General features: G+C 60.9%; 2 long non-coding RNA genes and 2 pseudogenes across 3 annotated transcripts in view; 2 read left to right on the forward strand and 2 right to left on the reverse strand.

The window, feature by feature from the left end:
- The window catches only part of LOC143345639 (NADH-ubiquinone oxidoreductase chain 5-like), a 355740-nt pseudogene that overhangs the window by 222805 nt on the left and 116961 nt on the right, over positions 1 to 15974 (reverse strand). The gene's annotated exons all lie outside the window — the stretch shown is intronic.
- The window catches only part of LOC143345917 (uncharacterized), a 297652-nt gene that overhangs the window by 168076 nt on the left and 113602 nt on the right, over positions 1 to 15974 (forward strand). The window lies entirely within an intron of this gene.
- Positions 1 to 15974, reverse strand: part of LOC143345919 (uncharacterized) — a 261634-nt gene that overhangs the window by 131732 nt on the left and 113928 nt on the right. The window lies entirely within an intron of this gene.
- Positions 8094 to 15974, forward strand: part of LOC143345616 (cytochrome c oxidase subunit 1 pseudogene) — a 119797-nt pseudogene continuing 111916 nt past the window's right edge.

The following is a 15974-nucleotide window of genomic DNA, read 5'->3' on the forward strand; positions in this document are numbered from 1 at the left end:
GAAACGGGGTCGCGGGCGGTTGCGAGTTGGGGCTCGCAGCCGCCACTAAACGCGGCCCCGGGACGGATAGCGGCGGGATGGAGTGGCCCCGTCCCGCCGCTATGAGGCAGTGTGTCTACTGGGGGGACCGATTGTCCCCCTGGGGGATGGGCGCGAAAGCGCGGGCACGGGGAGGATACCGGAAGAATGCTTCGAGCGATTCCCGGTATCCTCCCAAAGCGTGCCGAAGGGTCACCGTGGGGTTTTTAGTGGGTAGGTCCAGCGCCTGTCGTTGTACGGGCGCGGGGAATCCCACACACCCCTCCCACCTCTCCCCAAGGAGGTGGGAGGGAGTCTTTCGAAGATTTTCCCCACGACAAAAAAAAAAAAAAAAAAAAAAAAAGGGCGACGAAGGTCCGTTCTCGCTATCAGGTATAATCGGATCGACAGCTTGGATCGTTCTGGCGTTACAGGATCGCGCATGACAGACCGTTGATCTTTCAAATCTCGTCCATAGATTGGTGACGGTCGCGCCAATCGTCGGCACACATGTCACGCTCTCACAACACTCATTCACTCTCTCTCCCTCACGCAATCCACACCGCTCGCACCTTAATCTAAACACGAAGACGGTACAATAAACGTATTTCTACATCTGATCCCAGTTCTTATACCTTATTCTATCAATACTACTTTTTTTTTTTTTTTTTTTGTCGTGGGGAAAATCTTCGAAAGACTCCCACCCACCTCTTTGGGGAGAGGTGGAAGGGGTGTGTGGGATTCCCCGCGCCCGTACAACGACAGGCGCGGGACCTACCCACTAAAAACCCCACGGTGACCCTTCGGCACGCTATGGGAGGATACCGGGAATCGCTCGAAGCATTCTTCCGGTATCCCCCCGTGACCGCGCTTTCGCGCCCATCCCCCGGGGGGACAATCGGTCCCCCCAGTAGACACACTGCCTCATAGCGGCGGGACGGGGCCACTCCATCCCGCCGCTATCCGTCCCGGGGCCGCGTTTAGTGGCGGCTGCGAGCCCCAACTCGCAACCGCCCGCGACCCCGTTTCCACCCCTCGGCGGCCGGGCTTTCATGGCCGCACCAGACCGCCGAGGGTGCCTCCCCTTGAGTCGGACCGGTAGGGGGAGGCACTCCTACCCCCAACCGGTCCGACCCGGCGCCGCCTGGCGAGAGGAGGGTCCCCTCAGGACCCCCCTCCCAGCCTAGGTCATCCGCCACGCCGAGGCGACCGCCCGCGACGCCTCGCGACCGGGCGACGACCTCGGGCCACCGCACGAGTGCGAGCTTCAGCGCGCCGCTGAAGCTCGCGCTCCCTCCCCGCGGCCTCCTTCTGCAACATTACGTTCTCGCAGAAGGAGGCCACGGCCCTCCACTTCTCCTCGCTGCCGAGCATGGCGCGCCCCACGCCCGGCAGCGAGACATCCCGCCCGACGACGCCGACCAGGACACGGCGCTCCCCCTCCCACGCGGGGTATACCTCCAAGGTATGATCCGCCGTGTCCTGCTCAGCGTCGCAGTGGCAGCAACGCGCCGTCGGCTCCTTCCCTATCCGGCACAGGTATCTTCCGAAGCTGCCATGCCCGGAAAATACCTGTGCCAGCCGGTAGGTGAGGCTGCCATGGCCTCTGTCCAGCCACTCATTCAGGAGTGGCCGAACAGCCCCGACAGTCCGGTGCCCCGCGGTTGGCAGAGCCAGCCGCTCCTGCCACGCGAGCAACACGGACTGCCGTGTCTGGCGCTTCAAATCGCCCCAAGCAGGTCCCTGCCCGCCCGGGACCGCCCCCACCCCCGCGCGACGGTCGACGCGGTGCCGGTACATCACCGCGTGCGACCGCACGAGCAGGTCCATGGGCGGCATCCCCGCTAGAACCGTCGCCGCCTCATGTGACATGGTCCGATACCCGCGGACGACCCTGAGCGCCATGCGCCTCTGCACCCGACGCAGCATAGTCATGCTGCGCCGGGAGGCAGCCAGGTCGTCCGCCCAGACGGGGGCCCCGTATAGGGCCACCGACTGGACCATTGCCACATAGAGGCGACGAACTCGGCCCGCCGGGCCCCCCAGGTTGGGCAGGATCCAGCCCAGAGCCGCAACCATCCTTTCCAACCGGGGGACCAGGCAGCGGAAATGCTCCTCGAAACGCCAGTGGCTATCGAGGATCAGCCCTAGATACCTGATCTGGGGCTTCACCTCGATGTCAGCCCCACCCACCCGGATCAGAGGGGGTGGCGGATCCTGCCGAGGTGAATGAAACGCAATCACCTCGGTCTTATGGACCGCCACCGTCATCCCCATCCCCCTGATCCGGTCGACGACGCGTTGCGACCCTTCCTCCGCGCGACGCATGGCCCTCCCCCAGTGCGCACCGACGGCCAGCACCAGTGTGTCATCCGCATAACACACCGTGCTGACGCCGTCGGGGAGGCCGGCCCGCAACACCGAGTCGTACGCGATGTTCCACAGGAGTGGCCCAAGGACCGACCCCTGCGGAACACCGCAGTACACCTCCCTCCGCATATCACCATCCCGGCCCGGATACTCGATCCACCTGCCGCGGAGATAATCCCCGACGACCGCCCTGAGACAAGGGGAGACTCGATGATATTCGAGTCCCCTCCTTATCTCTTCCCAGGGGAGGGTGTTAAAGGCATTGGCAATATCCAAGGATATTGCCAATGCCACCCCTCCCCGGGAGACGGCCGCCCCCGAGAGGGCCCTCACACGACCTATCGCGTCGATAGTCGATCGGCCCCCCCGGAAACCGAACTGGCAGTCGGCCAGACCGGGATCACCCCGCGACAGGTGCTCGACGAGGCGGGCAGCAATCACACGCTCGAAGAGCTTGCCCACCTCGTCGAGGAGACAAATGGGCCGGTATGCGGAGGGAGACTCCGCGGGCCGACCCTCCTTCCGGAGGAGGACCATCCTCGCCACCTTCCAACTGGGGGGGAATCGCCCGTCCCTCAGGCAGCGGTCGAACAACCGCCTGAGGTCGGCCCCAAGGACGCCCTGGGTCAAGACCCAAACCCGGCCGGGCACACCATCCGGACCCGGGGCCGTGTTACGAACCCCGAGCCGTCTGATGGCCGCTGCCAGCTCCTCCTGCGTGACCCCCAGCTCGGCCATCCACTCCACTGGGACAGCCGCCGCCGCCGGAGGACGCGGTCCCCTCTCCCCAATTGGGAAGAGTGTATTGACCACGTCCTCCAGCAGCCGGGGGTCAAGACCCTCGGTGACGGGGGGCGCCCACGGGCGGAGCTTATTCAGCACCACCTTATATGGGCGCCCCCATGGATCGTCATCAAGGGTCTGGAGGAGGTCCTTCCATGCCTGGGTCTTGGCCCGTTTGATGGCGACCTGCAGAGCAACCCGCGCCACGCGGTATGCTCCATACAGGTCATCAGCTGCCCTCGCTCGCGCCACGCCGTCGCCTGTACGTTGACGACGGCGCGCGCGGGTGTACTGGCGTCGGGCGCGGACAGTCGCGACTCGCAACTCCGCGATCGCGTCCGACCACCAGTACACCGCCCGGCGAGGAGAAGCCCGCCCGACCCGAGGCATCGCCGCGTCGCAAATGCCTGCGACCAATGCTCCGAGCCGGGCGACCTCCTCCTCTATGCTCGACAACTCGGCCGCTCTCTGCGGCCAAGTTGCAGCGAGGGCAGCTGCCATCAGGGCGTCCTTGTCCAGGTGCCGAAGCGCCCAGCGGCGTGGTGGGGTGCCACGCAGGCGGCCGTGTCGGGATGCACTCGCGGCGGCAGAGACCACCATCCGGATGTACCGGTGATCGGAGAGTGTCTCTGCCCCCGCGACCACGTGCCAACCCGACACCATGCGCACGGCGTTGGGGGTCGCGAATCCAACATCCACGATGGACCCCCCATATCGCCGCACGCATGTGTGCTCCGACCCCCGGTTCAATACCCGGAGGTCGAGCCCCGCCGCCCAATCGCCCAGGATCCCGCCGCGAACGGAGGTCCTGGGGGATCCCCAAGCCACCGACTTGGCATTAAAATCCCCCAGGACCAGCACCGGCCGGGCCGCGTAGCGCTGCACGCATGCCGCGACCTCGGCCAAGTACAGCTCGAACGCAGCGTGACCGCTACGGGGCGAAATGTAGCACCCCACCACAGCGACTCCCCCCCAGTCCACGGCGACGAATCCCCGACCGCGCTCCAACAAGGAGAACGGTGGGGACCCGTCGCCCCCTCCCCATACCGTCGCCACCAAGCCGTCCGCGTCGCCCACCCAATGAGGGTGATCAGGGACGCGGTACGGCTCGGCGGCGACCGCCAGGCCAACCCCCCACTCCGCGAGGGCTTGGGACATCAAGTCCTGTGCCGCGCGGCAGTGGTTGAGGTTGGCCTGGAGGAGGAGGCGGGGCGGCATTAATTAATGGCCGCGCCAGCCTCCTCCCGGCCGTCCGTCCCCGTAGCACCGTCCACCTCCATGGAGGACGATGCCACCGCCCTCGGCACCGGAGCCGGTGCAGCCCGCCTCTTCCTCTCCTTCCGGGAGGGGGGGGAGCACTTCTTGCTCCCCACTCTGTGATCCGCTGGCCTCCCCATGTCCGCACACAGCGGGCAGTGGGGGGCCGCCGAGCACTGGCTCGCACGGTGCTCTTTGGCACCGCAGCGGTAACACTGACCGCTGCGGTCCACCGGCGAGGTGCACCACTGCCTCACGTGCCCCAATTCGAGGCAGCGGTGACACTGGAGCGGGCGCGGCGCGAGGATTTCCACTCGCGCCGAAACCCACCCCACCAACACCCTCCCGGATTCCGCCACCTTACGGGCGGCGGAGAGGGGGCACCGGGCCCACACCGACCCGAGGCCGGAGGGCGACCTGCGGATCTCTCCGATCCGCAGGTCCTCCACAGGATAGTCCCCCGCCCTCGCAAGGGCACGGGACACATCCTGTGCGCTAACCGAGTCGTCCAGCCCACAAACGCGCATCTCCGTGCGCTTCGTGGGCCGGGCGACCCGGACACCTCGCTCGCCCAGCTGCTCCCGGAGCCTCTGGGCGAGACGATCCGCCTTCGCGCCGCCTTCTGCACCGGGGATCTCCAGCAAGAGACCCCCGGTCACGGCCCTCTTCGCCCTCACGGAGGCGATGCCCAGCTCTTCCAGGGAGATATTCTCCCTGGCGAGCCGCATCGCCTCCGCGAGGGTCAGGTCGCCCCCCTGCGCAACGGTCAGCGTCACCGCTGCCGTTTTTGGGGGACGACCTGGTCGTGCCTTCCCGACCTTCGCGGCCTTTACCTTGGCCGCCGGCGGCGGAGGCGGAGGCTGCGGTTGCGAGGCCTTCCTCGCCGCCCGCTTCGCCTTCCGCCCCACCACCTCACTCCACGCCACCCCCCCCTTGGGAGGGTGCCGTGGAGGACGCGACCACCGCGACCACGGGTACACCACCCCCCTTGGGGGTCGCGACCCGGGGCCCTGGTGCCGCAACGCTGGGCGGAGCCTTCACTCCGTCCTTCTTTGCCTTCCCCGACTGTACCGGAACAGGTCGGGGAGGCACCGCCTTCCTGCTGACCGCTCTTCCGGCGAGGAGCTCCTCCCGGAAGGCGGCCAGCTTGCCATCAATCATGTCCCCAATCCTCCTCAGAAGATCGTCTTCTGAGGAGGACGGGGACTTCTTCACGGGCGGAGTGCGGGTGGAGGGGCCCGCGGTGCCCCGCACCACTGCCGCCGCACTCCGCTTATTTACCTCCGCCGAGGGACGCGGCGGTGGAGGAGGAGGGAGGATGGGAGGGAGGGCCGCGCTGTTCCACAGCGCCTCTGCCCTCCTCCTCCCCTGTCGCTCCTCCTCCAACAGGAGCTGCAGACGGGCGTTCCGCCCTCTGAGCTCCCGCGCCGCCTCCCTCATTTCCTCCGCCGCGGGGTTCAGGGCCTCCGCGCCACCGCTTTTCTGCCCCTTAAAGGCGCAGGCAGCGGCGACTTCCTCCACCCGCCTCAGGGACGAGGAGATCCTCTCCGATATCTCCTCGGTCACCTCGTCCCTGAGGCAACTCAGCCTCACCGACGGGCTCATCGCCCCGCCCACCTCGACGACGGCCTGCCCCGTCCTCTTCCTCTTAGAGCCTATGTGGCTCGTGCTGGTGGAGAAGGACGAGACCGACGCCGTCTCGTCGTCCTCCTCCACCCTCCACGAAGCCGGACCTGGCGCTGAGTGGGGCGCGAGCGCCGCCACCCTAACCCCAGCCCCGTCTCCGTCCTCCCCAACCGACAAAACCCGCCCCATCCCCATTTTATTTTCTGTGTCCATAATAATCCCACGAGATGGTCGGAAATAAAGGTCCACCCGGGCAGAGCCGCCTTACCCGGGTAAGCCTAATACTCCGGGGGTTCGGCAGGTTCCCCGGAGGTGGTCGCTTGGGATTGGGCGTTCTCCCCCAACCATGCATCCCATCGCCGCGCACCATAGCTTGGGATTGGAGGGCGATTTTATAGAGTCGCCATACTCGTGGCCCAGGCGGTTAAGCCAAGACCCCCGTTCCTCCTGCCGTCACGTACCATTCACAAAACCAATAGGGAATTGTGAATGGGTCGTTGTGACGACCAACAGGAGGCTTACGGTGTGTGTATGACTCGGGTACCCCGGGTTCGTTAAGCCCGTACTGCAGCTGAAAGGCTGGCAGCCCCTGAGGGAATCAATACTACTTGCTCACTAGCTTACTGCTTGCTTACCTGCTTACTGCTTGCTTACTAGCTTGCTGCTTTGTTACTAACTTACGGCTTTCTTACTAACTTACTGCATTCTTACCAGCTCACTGCTTGATTACTAGCTTACCGGTTGCTTACTAGCTTACTGCTTGCTTCCTAGCATACTACATTTTGTCTAGCTTCCCGCTCGCTTACTAGCTCACTGCTTGCTTAATACCATCCTGCTTTCTTAGTAGCTCCTAGCTTTCTTTCTAGCTTGCTGCTTGCTTCCTGGCCTGCTGCTTGCTTGCTAGCTTACCGGTTGCTTACTAGCTTCCTGCTCGCTCACTGGCTCACTGCTTGCTTACAATTTAACTGCTTCCTAACTAACTTGCTGCTTAATTCCTAGCTTACTGCTTGATTACTAGCACACTGCTTTCTTACTGGATAATTGCTTTCTTACTTGCCCGCTGCTTGCTTTCTAGCTCACTGCTTCCTTACTAGTTTCCTGCTTGTTTACTATCCTACTGCCTGCTTACTAGCTAATTGGATGCTTAGTAGCATTCTGCTCCCATACAAGGTCCCTGCTCGCATACTAGCTTACTCCTTGCTTACTAGCATACTGCTTTATTACTAGCCCACTGCTTGCCTACTCGCTTACTGCTTGCTTACTAGCTTACAGCCAGCTTTCTAGCTCACTACTCGCTTAGTAGCTCACTGCATGCATGCTAGCTTGCTGCTTGCTTTCTAGCTTACAGTTTGCTTACTAGCACTCTGCTTGCTTACTATCTTACTGCTAGCTTACTCGTTTACTGCTTGCTTACTAGCTAACAGCTTGCTTACTAGCTGTTTAGAATAAGGTATAACAATTAGGATAAGATGTAGAAATACGTTTATTGTACCGTCTTCGTGTTTAGATTAAGGTGCGAGCGGTGTGGATTGCGTGAGCGAGAGGGAATGAGTGTTGTGAGAGCGCATCATGTGTGCCGACGGTTGGCGCGACCGTCACCGATCTATGGACAAGATTTGAAAGATCAACGGTTTGTCGTGCGCGATCCTGTAACGGCAGAACGATCCAAGCTGTCGATTCGATTGTAAGTGATATCGAGAGCGGACCTTCGTCGCCCTGGCGCATTCTCCTGGGGAGTTGCCCTTGAAACTGTTCTCGGACACGTGCCCACCGCGTCCCAGTTACGCTTGCCGCAGTGTGAATGTTGTGCAATCTTACAATAAATTTGCGACTGTGTGAATTACTGCGTCATTCTTCGCGTCCCTGTTCCTCGTCCGCGCCTCTTTTCGTCTGGGCATTAACAAAGTGGTCCTTCGAGCCGGATCTGAGGACGACGCAAAATGGAGACCGCACGAGCTGCAACATCAGCGCCGCTGACCAATCAGACCGTGGAAGCCCACCTACACCAGCTGTAGGTCATCGCCCACCCCATCATCCGGATGGAGGTTAACTACCGGAAGGAAGGGCAGGCTAAGTTCTCTGCAGCCAGCGCCGAGGGACGGCTCAAGAGACTGGACGGCGAGTGGATGCGCTTCGAGAAGCTGTACCTGGAGTTTCTGCAGTTAGTCCCCGCTCACGCTAAGTCTATCATGCCGTACTTTACCGAGGAAACCTTCGAAAAGGTGCAGGAGAACTATTGGGCATCGGGTGACTTTTTCGCCGACGTTGCAGCGAAATACACTGCGACCAGCGCCGCGCAACCGAGTCCCACTCCCGCGCCCACAGGCGACTTCATCTCCGTCGCGAAACTCGCGCGGATCCCGCTGCCCAAAGTCGCTGTGTCGTACGCCGAATGGCACAGATTCCGCGATCTGTCCAAATCGCTCGTGTTAGACAATAAGTCCCTAACGAACGTGAAACGGTTACACTATTTAAAATCGTCCGCCGAAGGTCATGCCGCGAACCTGATCGCGCATTTCTCGATAACCGACGCGAATTTTGAACCGGCCTGGATGACGCCAGCAGACCGGTACAATAACAAGCGCGTGATAGTATCAACATTATTAAGCAATTTCATTTCGCTGCCGGTTATTGTTAGCGAGTCCGGGGACGAATTATCTCGTCTTCGCGACACGACGAAGGAGTCGATCGCCATGTTGCGCAGTATCGGTCGCCCGGTGGATACATGGGATGACGTCATCGTCTTCCTGCTTACCGCCAAGCTAGACCGCCGTACGCTACGAGAGTGGGAGATATCCCGCGGAACAAGCACCGAGCCCCCCACCTTCGACGAGCTCGACCAATTCCTCGTTGCGCGGATCCGCGCTCTCGAGGCGCTTCACGACAAGCCCGAAACTTCGGCCGCGCGCCTCGCCGCGCCGCGATCGGCGCCCTCGACGGGAGTTCGCACGCACGCAGCGAATACAGCTGTGAACCGGTGCCCGATGTGCGGATCGAAGCATCCGTTATATCGATGTCCGGCGTTCCATAGCCTACAACCTACGCAGCGGCGAGACCTAGTGACTCGGACCAACGCCTGTTTTAACTGTCTTCGCGATGGACACATGGTTTCGACGTGTCCGGTTCGCACCACGTGCTCGCAATGTAACCGCAATCACCACAGTTTGTTACACGTTCGCGCGGCAAGTGTTGAAGCGCCGACGAGCGGCGATCGTGCAGCGTCATCTTCGAAACCCACTAGCATTCTTTCGGGATCTAACGGCACTCGGTCCGTCTATACGTGCGCCGCGGCCCATCCAGAGCGCGCGAGTACCCCTGTACTGCTCGCGACAGCTGTCGTGCAAGCGCGGTCGGCATCCGGGGGGCACGTCTCGGTCCGCGTATTACTCGACCAGGGTTCGGAGGCCTCCTTTGTGTCCGAGTCCTTGGTACAGACACTCCACCTGCAAAAACGCAAGGCCGCTACAGAAATCACGGGGGCAGGGGGAGTCTTAGTGGGAACATCGCTCGCGAAGGTCGAAATATTACTCCGGCATGCAGGTACTGACCTGGCTTATACAACAGTGACGGCTCTCGTCCTACCCCGCCTCACCGCCTATTCGGGAGTGTCCGGCTTCTCTCCGACTGCGTGGCCTCACATCCGAGACTTGCCCCTCGCAGATTCCAATTCGTCTGAATCTCACGGCATCGACGTCTTATTAGGCGCAGATTATTTCGGTGCGATCCTGCTCCCGGGATTGCGTCGTGGTCGAGCGCAGGACCCCATTGCGCAGCACACCGTGTTCGGGTGGGTGGTCTCCGGGCCCACCGCTCGCGAGACGTCCTCGGTGGGTGTGTATCATGCTCGCGCGCTCGCTCCGCCGAAGGGAGATGACGTCAACTCCCTACTGCGTCGGTTCTGGGAGATTGAGGAGGTCGCGTCTCCTTCTTCGCTATCGCCGGAAGAAGCTCGATGCGAACAACACTTCGCGCGCACGCATCGTCGCGCGGCTGACGGGCGATACATTGTACGACTGCCCTTTCGCACCGAGCCGCCTGTTGACATCGGCGAGCCTGTTCCCGCGCGGTCGCACTCCTGCGATCCCTCGATCGCAGATTGAAAAACGACACGACACTAGGAGCGCAATGTGTCGAGTTTTTGCGCGAATATGAGGCTCTTGGCCATATGGCACCCGTCAGCACTCCGTTCGCGACGGAGCCGGTCTATTTACCACACCATGCAGTGGTTCCTTACACCACGTGCAGTCGGGCTTCGCAGTGCAACTCTCGACCAACAAGTCATCTGTTGGAACGTTAAAGAGAAGCCGCAGATCGACGGTCGTGTCGTTGTACTGCAGTGCGACTCGACGCACAGACTCCGTGGGCATACTCACGGGATCAGTGCATTTGGAGCCTTACAACCTCCACTTGCATCCCCGTCCACTAGACAATCGACTCAGTTCGGCGTCGAAAGGATTTTAATTCTTTTCACGCCATAAATTAAATACAGTCCACTTGCGAGCTCGTATATTACGAGTGAGCGAAATTCTCCGCTCCTATACATTCGAATATCGAAGCCAGAAGCGTGAGGACACACACGCGGCGAATATACGTGTAACGTGTTTACGTGTCAAACACATTGCCGTGTTTCTCTGTTCACAGAACCATGGCCTACCTCAACGTCTCGGTTCCGACGTAGGAATGGCAACGATATTATTTGCATAGTTTAATAAGAATTCTCTTAGTTTCTTATTGTTTATTTTATTTTTATTTTTATAATAAACAGTTTTTGAAAAAGAAAATCTTACACATTCTCAATCACTTCCCACAATAAAGATCCGATCCCTCTATCCGGACTTCGTAGTTAAAAGCATCAGCTTTTTAACAGCTAGTAAGCAAGCGGCAAGCTAGAAAGCATGTAGCAGTCTAGTAAGCAAGCAGTAAGCTTGTAAGCAAGCAGCAATCTAGTAAGCAAGCAGTAAACATGTAAGCAAGCAGTAAGCTGGTAAGAAAGCAGGTAGCTAGTAAGGATGTAGTAAGCTACTAAACAAGTAGTAAGATAGTAAGCGAGCAGTGACCTAGTAAGCGAGCAGGAAGCTAGTAAGGAAGCAGTATGCCAGTAAGCAAGCAGCAGGCTTATAAGAAAGCAGTTAGTCAGTAAGCAAGCAGCAGGCTATTATGCAAGCAGCTGGCTAGTAAGAAAACAGTTAGTTAGGAAGAAAGCATGAATGTAGTAAGAAAGCATTTAGGTAGTATGCAAGCAGTAAGGTACTAAGGAAGCATTACGCTAATAAGCAAGCAGTAAGCTTGTAAGGAAGCAGCAGTCTAGTCAGATAGCAGTTAGCTGGTAAGAAAGCTGTGTGCTAATAAGCAAGCAGTAAGCTAGAAGGCAAGCAGCACGCTGTGAGGCATGTAGTTAGCTAGAAAGCAAGCAGGAGGCTAGTAAGCAAGCAGTAAGCTAGTAAGCAAGCAGCTGTCTAGTAAGAAAGCTGTAAGTTTAGAAGAAAGCATGTATGTAGTAAGAAAGCAGTTGGTAGTAAGCATGCATGAAGCTAGCAAAACAAGCAGTACGCTAGTAAGCAAGCGGCAAGCTAGAAAGCAAGCAGCAATCTAGGAAGCAAGCACCAAGCTTGTAAGGAAGAAGTTTGCAAATAAGCATGCAGTAAGCTAGTACGCAAGCAGTAAGCTGCTAAGCCGGCAGTGAGCTAGTAAGCGAGCAGGGAGCTCGTAAGGAAGCAGCAAGCTGGTAAGCGAGGAGGAAGCTAGTAAGAACGCAGTATGCTAGTAAGCAGGCGGAAAGCTAGAAAGCATGCAGCAAGTTAGGAAGCAAGCAGTAAGCTAGTAAGAAAACAGTTTGCAATTAAACAAGCAGTAAGCTAGAATGCAAGGAACAAGCTAGTAGGCAAGCAGTAAGCTAGTACGCAAGCAGTAAGCTAGTAAGCGTGGACTAAGCTAGAAAGGAAGCGTTATGCTAGTAAGCAAGCAGTTAGCAGGTAAGCATGCAGTGAGCTAGTAAGCGAGGAGGAAGCCAGTAAGGACGCAGTTTGATAGTAAGCAAGCTGTATGCTAGTAAGCAAGCAGGATGCTAGTAAGGAAGCATTTGGCTAATAGGGAAGCAGTAAGGTAATAAAGAAGCAGTAAAGTAGGAAGAAAGCAGGAATGTAGTAGGAGAGCAGTTAGGTAGTAAGCTAGCAGTAAGCCAGTAAGCATGCAGTAAGCTGGTAAGAATGGAGTGAGCTAGTAAGCGAGGAGGAAGCTAGTATGCAAGCAGTGAGCTACTAAGCGAGGAGGAAGCTAGTAAGCAAGCAGTAAGCAAGCAAGCTATCAGCAGACTGGTAAGAAAGCAGTTAGATATTGAGCAAGCAGCAATCTAGTAAGCAAGCAGTAATTTTGTAAGCAAGCAGTGGGCAAGTAAGCGTGCAGTCCCTCAGGGGCTGCCAGCCTTTCAGCTGCAGTACGGGCTTAACGAACCCGGGGTACCCGAGTCATACACACACCGTAAGCCTCCTGTTGGTCGTCACAACGACCCATTCACAATTCTCTATTGGTTTTGTGAATGGTACGTGACGGCAGGAGGAACGGGGGTCTTGGCTTAACCGCCTGGGCCACGAGTATGGCGACTCTATAAAATCGCCCTCCAATCCTAAGCTATGGTGCGCGGCGATGGGATGCATGGTTGGGGGAGAAGGCCCAATCCCAAGCGACCACCTCCGGGGAACCTGCCGAACCCCCGGAGTATTAGGCTTACCCGGGTAAGGCGGCTCTGCCCGGGTGGACCTTTATTTCCGACCATCTCGTGGGATTTTTATGGACACAGAAAATAAAATGGGGATGGGGCGGGTTTTGTCGGTTGGGGAGGACGGAGACGGGGTTGGGGTTAGGGTGGCGGCGCTCGCGCCCCACTCAGCGCCAGGTCCGGCTTCGTGGAGGGTGGAGGAGGACGACGAGACGGCGTCGGTCTCGTCCTTCTCCTCCAGCACGAGCCACATAGGCTCTAAGAGGAAGAGGACGGGGCAGGCCGTCGTCGAGGTGGGCGGGGCGATGAGCCCGTCGGTGAGGCTGAGTTGCCTCAGGGACGAGGTGACCGAGGAGATATCGGAGAGGATCTCCTCGTCCCTGAGGCGGGTGGAGAAAGTCGCCGCTGCCTGCGCCTTTAAGGGGCAGAAAAGCGGTGGCGCGGAGGCCCTGAAGGCCGCGGCGGAGGAAATGAGGGAGGCGGCGCGGGAGCTCAGAGGGCGGAACGCCCGTCTGCAGCTCCTGTTGGAGGAGGAGCGACAGGGGAGGAGGAGGGCAGAGGCGCTGTGGAACAGCGCGGCCCTCCCTCCCATCCTCCCTCCTCCTCCACCGCCGCGTCTCTCGGCGGAGGTAAATAAGCGGAGTGCGGCGGCAGTGGTGCGGGGCACCGCGGGCCCCTCCACCCGCACTCCGCCCGTGAAGAAGTCCCCGTCCTCCTCAGAAGACGATCTTCTGAGGAGGATTGGGGACATGATTGATGGCAAGCTGGCCGCCTTCCGGGAGGAGCTCCTCGCCGGAAGAGCGGTCAGCAGGAAGGCGGTGCCTCCCCGACCTGTTCCGGTACAGTCGGGGAAGGCAAAGAAGGGCGGAGTGAAGGCTCCGCCCAGCGTTGCGGCACCAGGGCCCCGGGTCGCGACCCCCAAGGGGGGTGGTGTACCCGTGGTCGCGGTGGTCGCGTCCTCCACGGCACCCTCCCAAGGGGGGGTGGCGTGGAGTGAGGTGGTGGGGCGGAAGGCGAAGCGGGCGGCGAGGAAGGCCTCGCAACCGCAGCCTCCGCCTCCGCCGCCGGCGGCCAAGGTAAAGGCCGCGAAGGTCGGGAAGGCACGACCAGGTCGTCCCCCAAAAACGGCAGCGGTGACGCTGACCGTTGCGCAGGGGGGCGACCTGACCCTCGCGGAGGCGATGCGGCTCGCCAGGGAGAATATCTCCCTGGAAGAGCTGGGCATCGCCTCCGTGAGGGCGAAGAGGGCCGTGACCGGGGGTCTCTTGCTGGAGATCCCCGGTGCAGAAGGCGGCGCGAAGGCGGATCGTCTCGCCCAGAGGCTCCGGGAGCAGCTGGGCGAGCGAGGTGTCCGGGTCGCCCGGCCCACGAAGCGCACGGAGATGCGCATTTGTGGGCTGGACGACTCGGTCAGCGCACAGGATGTGTCCCGTGCCCTTGCGAGGGCGGGGGACTGTCCTGTGGAGGACCTGCGGATCGGAGAGATCCGCAGGTCGCCCTCCGGCCTCGGGTCGGTGTGGGCCCGGTGCCCCCTCTCCGTCGCCCGTAAGGTGGCGGAATCCGGGAGGGTGTTGGTGGGGTGGGTTTCGGCGCGAGTGGAAATCCTCGCGCCGCGCCCGCTCCAGTGTCACCGCTGCCTCGAATTGGGGCACGTGAGGCAGTGGTGCACCTCGCCGGTGGACCGCAGCGGTCAGTGTTACCGCTGCGGTGCCAAAGAGCACCGTGCGAGCCAGTGCTCGGCGGCCCCCCACTGCCCGCTGTGTGCGGACATGGGGAGGCCAGCCGATCACAGGGTGGGGAGCAAGAAGTGCTCCCCCCCCTCCCGGAAGGAGAGGAAGAGGCGGGCTGCACCGGCTCCGGTGCCGAGGGCGGTGGCATCGTCCTCCATGGAGGTGGACGGTGCTACGGGGACGGACGGCCGGGAGGAGGCTGGCGCGGCCATTAATTAATGCCGCCCCGCCTCCTCCTCCAGGCCAACCTCAACCACTGCCGCGCGGCACAGGACTTGATGTCCCAAGTCCTCGCGGAGTGGGGGGTTGGCCTGGCGGTCGCTGCCGAGCCGTACCGCGTCCCTGATCACCCTCATTGGGTGGGCGACGCGGACGGCTTGGTGGCGACGGTATGGGGAGGGGGCGACGGGTCCCCACCGTTCTCCTTGCTGGAGCGCGGTCGGGGATTCGTCGCCGTGGACTGGGGGGGAGTCGCTGTGGTGGGGTGCTACATTTCGCCCCGTAGCGGTCACGCTGCGTTCGAGCTGTACTTGGCCGAGGTCGCGGCATGCGTGCAGCGCTACGCGGCCCGGCCGGTGCTGGTCCTGGGGGATTTTAATGCCAAGTCGGTGGCTTGGGGATCCCCCAGGACCTCCGTTCGCGGCGGGATCCTGGGCGATTGGGCGGCGGGGCTCGACCTCCGGATATTGAACCGGGGGTCGGAGAACACATGCGTGCGGCGATATGGGGGGTCCATCGTGGATGTTGGATTCGCGACCCCCAACGCCGTGCGCATGGTGTCGGGTTGGCACGTGGTCGCGGGGGCAGAGACACTCTCCGATCACCGGTACATCCGGATGGAGGTCTCTGCCGCCGCGAGTGCATCCCGACACGGCCGCCTGCGTGGCACCCCACCACGCCGCTGGGCGCTTCGGCGCCTGGACAAGGACGCCCTGATGGCAGCTGCCCTCGCTGCAACTTGGCCGCAGGGAGCGGCCGAGTTGCCGAGCATAGAGGAGGAGGTCGCCCGGCTCGGAGCATTGGTCGCGGGTATTTGCGACGCGGCGATGCCTCGGGTCGGGCGGGCTTCTCCTCGCCGGGCGGTGTACTGGTGGTCGGACGCGATCGCGGAGTTGCGAGTCGCGACTGTCCGCGCCCGACGCCAGTACACCCGCGCGCGCCGTCGTCAGCGTACAGGCGACGGCGTGGCGCGAGCGAGGGCAGCTGATGACCTGTATGGAGCATACCGCGTGGCGCGGGTTGCTCTGCAGGTCGCCATCAAACGGGCCAAGACCCAGGCATGGAAGGAGCTCCTCCAGACCCTTGATGACGATCCATGGGGGCGCCCATATAAGGTGGTGCTGAATAAGCTCCGCCCGTGGGCGCCCCCCGTCACCGAGGGTCTTGACCCCCGGCTGCTGGAGGACGTGGTCAATACACTCTTCCCAATTGGGGAGAGGGGACCGCGTCCTCCGGCGGCGGCGGCTGTCCCAGTG

Source organism: Colletes latitarsis, chromosome 9 (genome assembly GCF_051014445.1).
Source record: "Colletes latitarsis isolate SP2378_abdomen chromosome 9, iyColLati1, whole genome shotgun sequence".
Taxonomy (NCBI): Eukaryota; Metazoa; Arthropoda; class Insecta; order Hymenoptera; family Colletidae; genus Colletes; species Colletes latitarsis.